Source organism: Leucopleurus acutus (genome assembly GCF_964270905.1).
Source record: "Leucopleurus acutus genome assembly, chromosome: 4".
Lineage (NCBI taxonomy): Eukaryota > Metazoa > Chordata > Mammalia > Artiodactyla > Delphinidae > Leucopleurus > Leucopleurus acutus.
The window spans coordinates 152,631,710-152,644,451 of record NC_139146.1 but is presented as its reverse complement, the minus strand read 5'-3'; the positions used below and the strand labels follow the sequence as shown (position 1 = coordinate 152,644,451).

Here is a 12,742-nt window from a genome sequence, read left to right as displayed (position 1 = left end):
TTGATAAAATTATCTAAATGTAATAAATTTCTGAAAGAGATAGTCTTGCCTCAAGAAAGCCATAACAAATTTCTCAGAATCTCTCTACTCATTACTCTGTAATGGCCTACATGTTAAAATAATCTAAAAAAGAGTGGATATATGTATAACTGATTCACTTTGCTGTATACCTGAAACTAACACAACATTGTAAATCAACTAAAAGTAAATAAATAACTTTTGCATCAGATGCTAGAAAGAATAAAATATTTCACTTCATATCTGTAAACCTATGATTTTTTCTATTGGTGATCTTTTTTAAAATAAGGGCCAGTTCACATCATAATAAAAAGTCTTTTCCACTTTTTTCTTCCTGTGTTCCTTTCTCTCCTCTCTATTTATGTTGGCATGTGTAATAGATTGGAGTGTGTCCCCACAAAATGATATATGTTGAAGTCCCAACCCCCAGTACCTCAGAATGTGACCTTTAATTGGAAATAGAGTCTTGACAGAGGTAATGAAGTTAAAATGGGGTCATCATGGGCCCTAATGCAATATGACTGGTGTCCTTGTAAAAAGGGGAAATTTGGATACAGACAGACATGTACAGAGGAAATATGATATGAAGGCACAGAGAGAATGCCATCTACAAGGAATGCAAAAGATTGCCAGCAAACCTCCAGAGAAAGGAGAAAGGCCTGGAACAGATCTTCCTTCACGGCTCTCAGAAGAAACCAACCCTGCAGACACCTTGATCTTAAGACCTCTAGCCTGCAGAACTGCTAGATTATACATTACTGTTGTTCTAAGCCACCCAGTTTGTGGTATTTTGTTATGGTGGTCCTAGTGTACTCACATAGCATATGGTCATTTTTATCAAGTGGAACATGTGTTTATTTGAGTCATATCTATTGTGCGGTACCAATATATTGTCACAGAAAAAAAAACTAACGATTTCTGGCATAAATATTACTGAGAGTTGACACATTCCCCTTTTAATTACTCATAAGCTAACTACTGGTTTATATTTATCTAGGGAAACATTTAAAATTCAATGTATGGCTCTGTAACAAAATAACTTTTCAGTGACTGAATTGGGTCTTGAGTATTTTTGAAGATTGGCACAATGTTCCTCCACTTCTGAATATGTATTGCACCTGAGTTTATATGCTTTGGTGGGTTTGAGTTGTTATTTTGTTTGCTTGTTTGTTTATTTGCTGGAAGTAAAATGAAGGGTTCTGGTTCAAGATAAAAGGCAAGTTCTAATATCAATAGTTTTTTGAGAAACCTCCGTACTATTTTCCACAGTGGTTGCACCAATTTACATTCCCACTAACAGTGCACAAGGGTTCCCTTTTCTCCACACCCTCGCCAACATTTGTTATTTGTAGACTTTTTGATGATGGCCATTCTGACAGGGGTGAGGTAATATCTCACTGTTGTTTTGATTTGCATTTCTCTGCTGACCCAGCAATTCCATTCCTGGGTATATATCCGACAAAAAAACAAAAAACACTAATTTGAAAAGATACATATACCATAATGTTCATAGTGGCACTATTTACAATAGCCAAGATATGGAAGCAACCTAAGTCTCCATCAACAAATGACTGGATAAAGATGATGTAATTTTATATATATATACATATATATATGTATATATATGTATATATATATGTATATGCATGTATATATATAATGGAATATTAGTCATTAAAAAGAATGGAATTTTGCCATTTGCAGCAACATGGATGGACTTGGAGGATACTATGCTAAGTGAAATAAATCAGACTGAAAATGATAAATACTGTATGATATCGCTTATATGTGGAAGGTAAAAAATACAACAAACTAATGAATATAACATAGAAGAAGCAGACTCACAGATATTGAGAACAAACTAGTGGTTACCATTGGGGGGAAGGGCAACATAGGGGTGGGGGAGTGGGAGGTACAAACTATTGGGTGTAAGATGGGCTCACGGATGTATTATGAAACACAGGGACTATAGCCAATATTTTGTAACCACTGTAAATGGAAAGTAACCTTTAAAAATAGTATAAAAATAATAAAAGATAAGAAAAATGCTAGGACAAAAAACAAAGAAAAAAAATTAAAGAAACACACGAGGAGGACAATAAAAGAATAAAGTAGTGGCCGAGGTAATGAAGGAAATGTGACCGAGGCCTCGTGGCTGCCCAGCTCCCAGGGAGAAACAAAAGAAATGATGAACCCAAAGGCGCCGCTTTGAGGAGTGATTTTCTGAGGCTCTGCTTTGGAGCACAGGTGACCGGTGCAAGGAGTCATTCTCTCCCTTCCAGGTCAATGGGCAAGAATCCTCAGGCACCCAGAGTGCTACAAAGTGATGTGGGGAGCAGCTTCAATTATATCCTTCTTCCTGCCACATGTGCGCTCTGGGAAAGGCAAAAGCTGCAGAGAATGCACACCAGAGGCTCTGCCACCCTAGGACTCCGTGAAATAAATGAAGGAAATATCTGTGGCCCTGAGATAGGATCAGCTTCGGAATTTGCAGGGCTTAGTGCAACATGAAAATACAAGGCCCCTTATTCAAAAATTATGAAGAATTTCAAGATAGTGGCAGCATAGTTTAAACGCAAACATGCAGCCCTACTAAGCATGGGGTCTCGCTCAATTGCCTAGGTCACATGCCAATAAAACCTGCCCTACCTGGATATGATTCATGCAGAGGCAGATAGGGTAGCAACTGATACGAGATAGTATTATTAACATAATGGGATATGGTTAAGCACGTATATCAATTTCCTACAATTCCTCCATTTACTAAGTATGATAGCTATTTGACATCTTAAAATTTTAATTTTCTGCTTTTTAACTGCTTTAAAAATTAAAACTGAATATGCTAAGAGTATCTGACTCAGCAATATATTTCGAAGTACTAAACAAACAAATGGCTTACTAGTTTGAGAGTTTACTTTCTACATTTTTTTAATTAAAATGATCAAGAAGTGTTTTCTAAATTCTATTAGAATTAGGTGCATGCAGTCAAAATATCTTCCTCATTTATATATGGCACATACTATTTCTGATTAGCAACATTAATACAAAGTTTGTGATATTTTCATTATAGATCAAGCATATAGTCTAAATTTCATCTCATCATGAATTTACTATTCTCCTTGACATGGATTTCTAAATAACAGTTGAGTAGTCTAATTTGAAGTGTGAATATATACTAGCCAGGTAGTCTTACAAACAAAATGAGGAATTTTTAACACTCCTGCTTGTTCACAGATTCAGGATATTTATGTTGTTTTTTGTTTAGTTCAATTTCTACTACAATTTCCTAAAATAAATTGATAATTTCTCTTCTCAGCCCCTGCTTTATTTTTTTTTAAACAACTTTTTATTGAAGTATAGTTGATCTACAATGTTGTATTAGTTTCAAGTATACAGCAAAGTGGTTCAGTTATACATATATATATGTAAATTCTTTTTCAGATTCTTTCCATTATAGGTTATTACAACATATTAAACATCTTTATTGGAGTATAATTGCTTTACAATGGTATGTTAGTTTCAGCTTCACAACAAAATGAATCAGTTATATATATACATATGTTCCCATATCTCTTCCCGCTTGCGTCTCCCTCCCTCCCACCCTCCCTATCCCACCCCTCCAGGCGGTCACAAAGCACCGAGCTGATCTCCCTGTGCTATGCGGCTGCTTCCCACTAGCTATCTACCTTACGTTTGGTAGTGTATATATGTCCATGCCTCTTTATCGCTTTGTCACCGTTTACCCTTCCCCCTCCCCATAGCCTCAAGTCCATTCTCTAGTAAGTCTGTGTCTTTATTCCTGTTTCACTCCTAGGTTTTTCATGACTTTTTTTTTTCTTAAATTCCATATATATGTGTTAGCATACGGTATTTGTCTCTCTCTTTCTGACTTACTTCACTCTGTATGACAGACTCTAGGTCTATCCACCTCATTACAAATAGCTCAATTTCGTCTCTTTTTATGGCTGAGTAATATTCCATTGTATATATGCGCCACATCTTCTTTATCCATTCATCCGATGATGGACACTTAGGTTGTTTCCATCTCTGGGCTATTGTAAATAGAGCTGCAATGAGCTCCAAGAGCTCCAAGGTTCCCATTTCATGAGACTTTTCTAGGAAGTTATTCCTATTACTTATTCACTTACCTATGAATTCTTAAAAATTGAGCTTAAACTTTAAAGTGATTTTTCTGCCCTGTGTTCTTCTTCCCAGAAACTTGTATAAACTTTGTAAAGCCACCTTTCATTCTGTAGATTCAATGAAAAATAGACTAAGAAATACATTTTCTTCCCTTTTTCTTGCCCAGTATTTACCAAAATTATGTTTTCTATATTCTCTTTCTGTCTTAAGAGTTCAGCTATTTCCCCATACGATAGGATGGTATAATCATCCACAAAAAATTAGGTGAGTATTGGCCTCAGTTATGATGAATTGGCATGGATACTTAGATATTATATATGCTGTTGGTATAACATCAATATCTACAAGTGATCAAGGAATTTTTGATGCAAAGAATCTTAACAGATGGAGGGAATATGCGGTAGTCTTAAGTAAAATAGCCTGTATTTGTAATTATTTTTCTCAATAATGTTAGTTTAGTTGACATTAGTTCAACAGATTAAACAAGGCATAGTTAATAAAGGACATCTAATCAGAGCTCACAATATTACTTCACATCTAAAAAGTCAAAGAGTAAGTGCTTATTTATTAAAGTATATCCTTTTTTTCCCACCACCGACATACAGGGTATAAGCATAAAATCTTACCAAGATAATTCCAATTATTGTTAATCTTCCAAAATATAGAGATAAAGTATATTTAAAATGTTGACATAAAATATATAATTAATTTAAAAAGAGGAAAACCTTGTTCTGAAATCTGTAAGGAATCAAAAAGGGATAAGCTCTTATATTAACAAATGAATTCAAAAGTAATTTTTCACCTATTTACTACGAATTCAATGAATAAATACAATACATGACTTTGTTTCTAGGTATGAAATTAGTTCTTAAAACAGAGTCAAGTTTAATAGTTGTAGGACAAATATAGTGAAAACACTTTTAACAGTGTAATTGCATTCTGATACAACAGCAAACACTTGCTGTGTGTAATGTAATACAGCTGAAGTCTAAGATATATTCAATTACAACATAGTTGACATTTTTAAGTTTAGTATGTGGGATGGTTAAATTTATGTGTCAGCTTGACTGGGCCAAGGCGTGTCCAGATATTTGGTCCAACATTATTATGGGTGTTTCTGTGAAGATGCTTTTTGGGGATAACAAACACTTCAATAGGTAGAGCCAGTAAAGCAGATTGCCCTCTCTAATGTAGGTGGGCCTCATCCAATCAGTTGAAGTACTGAATAGAACAAAATGTTGACTCTCTTCAAGGAAGAAAGAATTCCTCCTGCTTGAGTCCCTTGGATCTGGGACATTCGTTTTTTCCTGCCTTTGGATTTGAACTGAAACTTCGGCTCTTGCTGGTTCTCAAGACAGCCCACCTCCAGGCCAGAACCACACCATCAGTTCTCCTGAGTCTCCTGTTTGCTGATCCACCCTGCAGAGCTCCATTATTATCTGTCCCCATAAGCATGTACATCAATTCCTTGTAAGAAATCTCTGTCAAAATACATGTACATAGATTGGGCGTTTGGGATTGACATGTACACACTGCTATATGTAAAATGGATAACCAAAAAGGACCTACAGTATAGCACAGGGAACTCTGCTCAGTACTCTGTAATAACCTAAATGTGAAAAGAATTTGAAAAAGAATAGATACATGTATATGTATAATTGAATCACTGTGCTGTACACTTGAAACTAACACAACATTGTTAATCAACTATAATATAAAATAGAAATTTAAAAAATACAATAAACATATACAATGAAGAAAAAACAAAACAATATATATGTACATCCTATTGCTTCTATTTCTCTGGAGAGGCCTAATACAGAATGTACAAATGTTTGTCATTAACGAATTGCTGTTAATCACTATACCACTATGTGTCTGTGTGTGTGTTTTATGATATAAACTCAATATAATGATATATTTTTGATTATAAAAAGAGTAACTTATTTTACATTGACCATTTGCAGAAACATTTGTCTTTCTTTTTTGTTTCTTTTAGTAAATTAATCTGATTGATTAAATTGCAAATGTCACAGTAAAACTGTTTATATGAAGGCAAATTGATATATTTATTTATGCTATGCCTTTAATCTTTGCAAAAATAGAAAATTTCTGCATCGAGAAATACCTCAAGAAGTAGCAAAACAAACAGCTATATTTTGAAAATATACTTCTGATTAAGAAGTATTTAGATGATATCTGACTGCAATAGCAAATGTAAAACATTAATATTTGTTGTATTATAGTTTGCTTTGGTGAATTAATTTTTGTTGGGAAAATATATAGTGGGCAAAATTATAGGGAAATTAATGGTTATAAATAAAAACTATACTTATTCTAGTACCCTTTTATGTAAAATTGAATATTCCTGCTGTACTCCTCTTTTATAGAAATAAGTTAGGATAGATCAGGCAATGTTTTCAGGGTTTGCAACTTTTGCCAAAGCAATACAGACACTATTTTTAGAGAATTTTGAGATTCTCGAGCCAATGAATTTTAAAAATAAATTGAACAATGTATGTTATATTTGTTACCTTGTAAATGGTGAGTCTTATATGCTAAAATATACCTTTTCCACTTGCATTTCTACATTTCTCAGGTAGTTCCATGCTTATGAAAACCCTTACTCTACCAAAAAAGGAAATTAGTTCAGCAGAATCAGCCCTTCACAAAGTCAGATGGATTATGCACAGCTACTTGCCAATTTTAGGTGATTCTAAATTGTTGCCTTTGGTGACTTTAAGTGGTGAGTATTTGCTCACCACTTAGTAATTTACAGATTTATTATTTCCCTCTTCCTAAGGAGATTTACAAATCTTTTTTCCTGCCAACTACATTTATTATTTTTAAATTCATGATTGCGCAGTTTCCTTTGAGTATTTATTACTATTTAACAGATGGTATTCTTAATGCTTGCTAAGTTTTCTTTATTTTTAATTTGAATGTTTTGTTACTTTCTAAATTTACCCATATGGATATTATAACTGTGACCAAAGGATTTTTTTCTGTAAGACTGAAAATTTCAGTATGGAATACCAAGGGCAATATGTACTATGGGTTTAATGAATATCTGTTGAATTGATATTTAATACATATATTACCTTAACCGTTAATATACATAAAATATGACAGACTGAATTGGTCTTCCTACTATGCACCCCTTTGTATAATCTTTGGAATTAGTATCTATCTTACCATTATATGAATTTCATATAAACAAGTCCCATATATTTTTCCTTTTATTTTTTACTCATGGAAAAAAGACCAGCATCAAAGACAAACATTCACATTAATTTAATCAAAAGAAGTGATTATTTTCATCTTTAGGTATACGGGAAATTATCTCAATGGAACATTTCCAAGGAATTCATGTTCCAAGTAAGGTTTTTAGAGCTTAATCACTGCCTTCCCTTGATTTGGCCCACATCTATGTGAAAATGGTCTAAAGCTGATCAAGAGACTTTTTTCCCTAGAGAATGACATCCAAAAAAAGTAATAAAATTTTAAAAACTTTTTAAAGGAGAGAGCTAGGGGGAAAACTACCAATTTCTCATTAGACAAAAAAAAGAGTGTCTATAAATAAATAAGAAAAAAGAAATATATCAATGTTTAATGGTGTGAAATGATTACAATATAGGTAATTTGGCTACTAGCTTCAGAAATCTGTTAGAAACACACACACATATACACACACTCCCTCCAAGAGCACCTAGAAATTCTGGAAAAAGTATAACATATTTTCAGTTAAATGCATACCTGAGCTTTCAAGAAAGAAGGAGACAAAGGTACTAGAAACAAATAGGAAAACAAATAGGAAAGTGAAAAATCAAGGTGCAAGAGTCAAAAGGAATACTGCACATTCCATAAAGTGCTGAAATAGTAATTCTGAGGCTTGAAATATATTGCCCACATGAAATATGAACAATTTTTTGATGTTTCCATTTTTAATTGGAAAAACAAAAATCTTGAAACACGTACATACATTTAGGAGCAAAAGGGGGGTGGTTTGTCAATATCCATCAGCAAGTGTTAGTGATTGGTTCTATAACTCAGATTTTTTCTTGTTAAATCTCAAATTTCCAAGTTTATTCTATTTTTTTTCCTATATATTTACCCATTTGAACAACATCAATAATAAATGACTAAAACAAGATGGTCTACAAAATTCTTTGCACAGATTCCTGGCTGAAATATTTGTCTCATTTCTAAAGATGGTACTCCAATGCTTGTTTTACCCATGTTTTTCCATATACTGAAATGTTCTCTCTCCACTCTATTAAACTATGTTCCATCTTTTCATTATTATTCTTATATTTCTGACATAAAGCATTAAAACAAAACTACCACTTCATGTACCAAAATCCATGTTCACATGACAATATAAGCACTGCCCTCCAGAGATGAAAGAACTGTAGTAATTATCATGCTTAAAAGGTATGTTCTTATTACTCTTTTATGTATTTTGGACAAAAATATTGATCAGCTAATTATGCTCTTCCACACATCACGTTCACTGAGTTTACTACCACAGTTTTTAGTGCAACAAATACCTTTGAAAAGCCACTCTATAGTAATTATGGCAAGGCTCATTAAAATGCAGAGGTAAAGATTCCATTTGTATTGAAACACAGAAAATAATGTTTGAAAAGAAAAGGTGTTTCATCAGGTTGAATTTTTTGTATACTAAAAATATCCATAAACATTTCTTCAATTAGTTTTATAGTCACTTTTTTTTTAACATCTTTATTGGAGTATAATTGCTTTACAATGGTGTGTTAGTTTCTGCTTTATAACAAAGTGAATCAGTTATACATATGTTCCCATATCTCTTCCCTCTTGCATCTCCCTCCCTCCCACCCTCCCTAACCCACCCCTCTAGGTGGTCACAAACCACCTAGCTGATCTCCCTGTGCTATGCGGCTGCTTCCCACTAGCTATCTATTTTACGTTTGGTAGTGTATATATAGTCACTTTTGATGTAGTACCATTTAGTGGTGACAAATTTTGAGAAGTATATGTATAACAAACATTATACTTGAGATTATAGCCCTAGGTAAACATTTAATACACAATACCAAGGTAGTTTCCTTGAACATGAAGGAGATGAAGACTCGGGCTTCCAAAAATTGGCCTGTATCTGTGATGACCGCAAAAAATCTGCACCTTCTGTGGGCCGTACCCTTAATGAAAGTTTGAATTCGGTAAAAAATAAAAATATATACCCACTGGAGAAAGAAAAGAAAGCAACTACCTTTGATTTATTTCTGGGGAATTGGGGAAATCTCTGAGAACACATAATAATAACCACAAGCCCACCAGGGTAGGTTTTCCTATAGCATAGCAATGTCTGTGCTATAGGAAAACCTCGGGAAAGTTATTAACATGAAATTTGACCCTGGCTGGATATATTGCTAAGTAGAATCAAAAGAAAAAGCTTTCCAGAGAGACACAAACTAGTATATACCCCACAGGATTTATCTCTCAACCTCTCCATCTTTCAATCTTGTGTCCATACTGTTGGTTGGATAGACAGAAAATGTAAAATTTGTATTTCCCAAATATCCTTTTCCATGAGGGTTTGGATGTAAGTTGGGTGTTCCTAGTTAGATGCACCTGCATGAGATTTGGCACACAATTCTTGAGGCAGAGGTCATCTTCCTGATGCTGTTGCTGCTAGAAAGCAATGAGGTGACACTGAGTGTTAGACACAGCTGAGGTGGCCAGTATCCAGTTGTCATCTCCATGGGGATCTGAGTCAGGGGCAACAGACAGATGCCACATTCCAGCATCTGGTCAGCAGGTTCATGGGCATGAGAGTCCGCTGTAGCGGCAGCACCAATAGCTTCTTAATGTCAAGAACTATGAGGGATCTGAGAATTCACACGGCTTTCAAGTAACAAGTCCATCGGCCCCAGTTTTATAGATGCAACCAGAAGACACCAGCGCATCATAAGCAAATGACTTTATTACTAATGGCACAGCAGAAAGCATGAGCTACTTCATGCTGAGTCTTCTTCCTGTTCAGATCCAACTAGGGCAATGAGGAGACACCCATGTGCCTGCTGCACACCCTCCTTAGATGCAACCCCATGTGGAGACTGGTTAATAACAGGGTTACAAAGGCAGCCCCCCTTGTCTCAAATTGGGCCATCCCTGAAAGACCACCCCAGCTCCTGAGCTCCCTGTGGGATTGGCTGGGGTCTCTTTTGCAACATCATAGTAGTTTAATTTATTCCTCTGTCCAATCCTTCATTACTTAAAGGTGGTTTCCTCAGAGTATTCCACAATAGTACATCTGCACCCAAATCTCTATCCCAGCTTCTATTTCCAGGAAATGAACTTAAGACATATATTGTAGCAGGAAGGAAGCAGAAACTATTCTTGGTATTTATAGCACAAATATCAAATATAGGTATTAGATGCTTACACAATAATTGGGAGGTCTGGAGGAGTAAGAGTCTGAAGCTACAAGTGGATGATTAAGTGCAGGAACAGGCTGCTGTAGCTAAAATCTCAATGTCCTGGGACGGAGTTCTCCCTTGGTCTCTGATGTTTCTGCACATCTTGTGAGCAAGGCGACGTCTATCTTCTTTTTCCAAACTGTATTGTCAAGCATGTTTGGATAGTGCATAGTTTTGGAATTCAGAGATACCATTTCCATCCAGCATAAACGGCAGAATTATTTTCTTTCCACTATAACAACAATAGTGTTTGTTATCTTTAGGCTAAGCTTTAATAGGTTTGCTGCAGCGCATTATAAAACATGCAGAAGCTCTGGGTTCCTCAGCTTTGAGACAAACTCACAAGAATTCAGTGACAAAGGATTACTTAAATAATCCCCTGAGATCATATGGAATAAGGTGCCAGTTGAAAGCAAATCTTCTGTGAATGAACTGGTTGTTGGAACACTGTGATGGGAAAGAGAAATACAAAGGTGGTGTTGGAGCACTGGCTGCTTCTGGCTGCCCTGGAATAAACAGTGAAACTTATAAGCTAAGCACTTCCTATGCTCAGATGAGAGGACCAAAGGGTTTTATAACTGTCCTAAAATCGTATCTTGTTTTGTAGACAGAGGGTTGATGTGCTACAGAATCTAATCTTATGGATTGTTGAGTTACAACATAAACTGAATTTTTAACTCCTCCATGTCTCATATAAGCATTAATGTACCAATTGGGAGAACACAGGACTCTGATAAATAGAATGGACTATTTCTGATATACCCTACAGAACCTCCACTGCTGGCACAATGAACTCTAAGTCTAATCAAACTACTTCTGTCATTATGATATATATAAAGACATTATAATAACCTCACTTGAAATAGTTACCTTACAATGACATGCCAATATTTTTCTGCCCCTTTCTATCCCTGACTGTCAGATCCAGGTGTCCCAGGGGAAACAAGAATAAAATCTGACTGAGGAAGTAACTAACAAATAAAAATAATTGCAAGATGTTGATAATTTATACAGGCAAAAATGTGGATAATACGTGTGGAGGTGAACTCTAAGAGTAATGAACTATATAGGAAATAAAATAACTCTATTAGGCCATATTTATCAATATGGGTGCAATTACGAGTATTCTGCATTTACTAGGATGGAATCAGAATATGACACTTGATTCTTTTGCTTGATTATTGACCAAAGCTAGTATACTCATCAGTGACCTATATTAAATAATGCTGAGAGTAATAAACTTTTTTGCTACAGTTCAAAAGATTAAATAAAACACTCAAGGTGATAGTAAAGTTAAAGTACACATCTTAAACTACATATTCAGGCTCTTTAATATCCCCTAAAATACCACAGTGTGAAATCTTTATAGAGGCAGAGGTGAGCTGGTCACCACCACACTTGAAGAGTACTATGGTTATGCCACAGCAGAAGTCACCTCTAAATCCTTGACGCAGCACCTGTACAATGTTCCATATCACACTGAGGGACCAGCCATTTACCTAAGCAGCTTGATTACCTTGGTCACATTGCATCATGGAGTAGATATTTTCCACATTAGAACAGACAGTCTTCTGGATATGGATTTACCTTTTTTATCACCAATATTTCTGAAGTGGTCACCTTCTTTAGACTCATTAAATGCCTTATTTACTTCTATATACTCCACACAATATTGCTTCTGGACCAAATAGCTATTTTCATGTAAGAGAAGTAATCAACAGAATTACTTCCAACAGTGGATTATGAAATCCACTGATCTTACCATGAATCCCAATACCCAGAAGCAGCTGGCTTTACAGATAAGTGTAATGGTTTATTTTATTGGGTACTTAGTTATGTTCCCAGCTACGAGGAAACAACTGCTTGTAAATTAGTGGTACAAGATGAGATGGATAGTATAAATGGGTAATCATAATGTTCTTCCATATCCTAGGAGACCAAGGAACAAAGGGATACCATTAGGAGAAGTATTTCTTGCTATTACACTTAATAGCTTATCCTCAATATTTTGTTCACACATTCTCCAACTTCAAGTTCTGCTACCTTAGTATTCCAGAGAGGGATGTTCCCACTAAGGCACAAAAAATTCTTCCACTGAATTGGTTGTCTAAAGTGTCACT

The 12,742-nt window shown here is 35.1% G+C and overlaps 1 protein-coding gene across 3 annotated transcripts in view; it reads right to left on the bottom strand.

The window, feature by feature from the left end:
- Positions 1 to 12,742, bottom strand: part of FSTL5 (follistatin like 5) — a gene marked incomplete at both ends in the record, with an annotated part of 643,376 nt that overhangs the window by 595,001 nt on the left and 35,633 nt on the right. The gene's annotated exons all lie outside the window — the stretch shown is intronic.